A 2703-nucleotide genomic window follows, 5' to 3' on the forward strand; every position below is an offset into this window, starting at 1 on the left:
AGAAATACCTACCACCAGTTATCAAGACTTGAATAGAGAGTGATAACTAGTAGGAAAAGAAATAGGGACCTCATATAAACTATGTGAAATTAACATGTTTAAAAGGAATTGATTTTTAAAACTTCATATCTCTTTTTGTAAAATATAAATGAATTAATGTTTGAACAGCAGGAAGAGATAAAATATTTCCATAAATAGAGGAGTAATACAGGGACTGCTTCTCACCAAAGAAATCTAAAATTAAAGAGGAAGAAGATCATGCAGTTGTTCTCTTTTTGTTTTCTCTCTTCCTTTCTCTCACTCAGGACAGAAGAATTGGAACCAAGGCAAGTTGAGTCATCAAAATAATCACATGATTCACTGACATATCATCTTTAAACAAGTAAACACGTTTAATTTTTCTACTGAGAGAATTTGCACCTTTATAGACCAAATGAGCCTGCATAGTCATGGTTCAAGGTAGTTTCCTATTTGTTTCCTCATTTATTATAAGCATAGCCTAATAAAATTTCAAGGGGACTGAAAAATGTCTAATCAGACAAGAGTGATACAGTTCATCCTCAGGGGCTTTTTGGATACCCAGGAATTGAAATTTGTAGTCCTCTTATTTTTCTTTTTTTTTAAATTTTTTAAATTCATTTTTAAAAAATATTACATTAAAAAAATATGAGGTCCCCATTCACCTCCCACCCCCCACCCCCACCCCACCACTCCCCCCACAGCAAAACTCTCCCCCATCATCATGACACATCCATTGCATTTGGTGAATACATCTGTGGGCATCGCTGCACCTCATGGTCAATGGTCCCCTCTTATTTTTCTTGTTTGACTACTTGTTTTGCCTCCTGGGAAATGTTTCCATCATCATAGCTGTGATCAGGCAAAGCCATCTCCACTCCCCCATGTATTTCTTCCTGAAGAACTTATCTTTTCTGGACATGTGCTATACCTCTGTCACCATCCCCAAGGCCTTGGTGACCTCCCTCTTGGGCTCTGTGGTCATTTCTTACCTGGAGTGTGTAGCTCAGCTGTATATGCTTTTTACACTTGGTTCTACTGAATGCTTCCTGCTCACATCCATGGCCTATGACTGGTGGTTGGCCATTTACAGGCCCCTGCTCTATGCCTCCATGAAGAGTCACAAACTCTGCTCTGAACTGGTCATCATGGCCTGGGTCACTGGAGCCATGTACTTAGCCTTCCACATAGTCAATACCTTCTCCCTCCCCTTCTGAGGGCCCAATATTGTTGCACATATCTTCTGTGACATGCCTCCTGTCATGATAGTTTCCTGCACTGATTTCCACACCAATGAGGAAGTGAACTTTGCTGTTAGCAGCTGCATCATCAAGAGCTCCTTTGCCCTCATGATTGTAACCGATGCCTGCATCATCTCCACAATTGCTTGGATCTCCTCTGTGGATGGCAGGTGGAAAGCATTCTCCACCTGTTCCTTTCACCTCACTACAGTTATTTTGTTCTATGGAACTGGAAGTTTTGCATACTTGAGACCTGCCTCCCAATACTCCCCAACCCAGGGTCACCTGGTCTCCATTTTTTACACAATTGTCATGCCTACCTTGAACACCATTATCTATTGTCTGAGGAACAAAGATATGAAAGGTGCTCTGCAGAAGCTGTATTGTTGAAGAAATATTAAGAATTAGAGAGTTAAAACTTGTGGATTCTTCATAAGTTCAATGACTGTTATTGGATTGAGGCTCACTTCGTTCATCATCCTCTATCCTCTGATACTTTACACTGGCGACAAGGCCCATTGTAGAATGTCTCCCCACAGAAGCATTGCTGCTTCTCTTCCCTTTCTGAACTATTCTTCCCCTAGTGCAGAATCAGCTCCTCTACCTTAGCAACATGTAAATATTGATATTTCTTTATACTCTACCATAACATCATGCTTTTGTAAAAAAAAAATCCTTCTTTTACCTAGTATATCTGGGTAAAATCATATCATTTCTTAGCTTTAATTATTACTACCAAATCTTTATCATCATCCTCTTATAATGACTCCCAGTCTTATATTTCCAACTTTCTCTTCTCCATGTTTATGTGAATATGCAATAAGCATTCCATTTTTCACACATCAAAAATGTACTCATAACTTCCCCTCAACCACTACACTACCTTGTTGTTCCTACTTGATTTGTTCAGGTAGTACCACTGACTGTCCAATTTACCAGGCTAAACTATTTTTACATTTTTCATTTCAGCTTTGTTCTTTATTCTTCTAAATATAATTGGCCTATAAATTTTCTTTCTTCTCCCAAAATTTAACAGTGATCTCATACATGAAATCTTTTCTCAGTGCAGGATCCTTTTCCTCTTTTCTGTAATCAACTATGATAATTTACTTCAGTGATTTTCAAGAATAGTTTATTTTTCATGAAAGTAGTATTTTTTATCCAAACAGTTAATATGTTCACCTTCCATTTAGGATCAATCAAAGTGGACATTAATGTGGGAAAATGGTCTTAGTGCTGAGCACAAGTCTCTCCTCCTCCCACACCAGCATATTTTCTGACAGGAGCCCTTGGTTAAATACTTCAGAATCCCTGGTGAGTAATTGAAATACTCTTCAGGTTCATCTTCCAGCTACTCCTCCTCTCAAAATCTTTGACAACAAAGGTGCAGGTTATCCTTCTAAAATGTGGATCAACACATTCCCTGAAAGAAATAAAGTCTTTC

General features: G+C 38.5%; 1 pseudogene; it reads left to right on the top strand.

The window, feature by feature from the left end:
* Positions 1-526: 526 nt before the first annotated feature.
* Positions 527-1649, top strand: LOC131274950 (olfactory receptor 5T3-like; annotated as a pseudogene).
* The last annotated feature ends 1054 nt before the right edge of the window (positions 1650-2703 follow it).

The sequence above is a fragment of the Dasypus novemcinctus genome, chromosome 21 (assembly GCF_030445035.2).
Source record: "Dasypus novemcinctus isolate mDasNov1 chromosome 21, mDasNov1.1.hap2, whole genome shotgun sequence".
Lineage (NCBI taxonomy): Eukaryota > Metazoa > Chordata > Mammalia > Cingulata > Dasypodidae > Dasypus > Dasypus novemcinctus.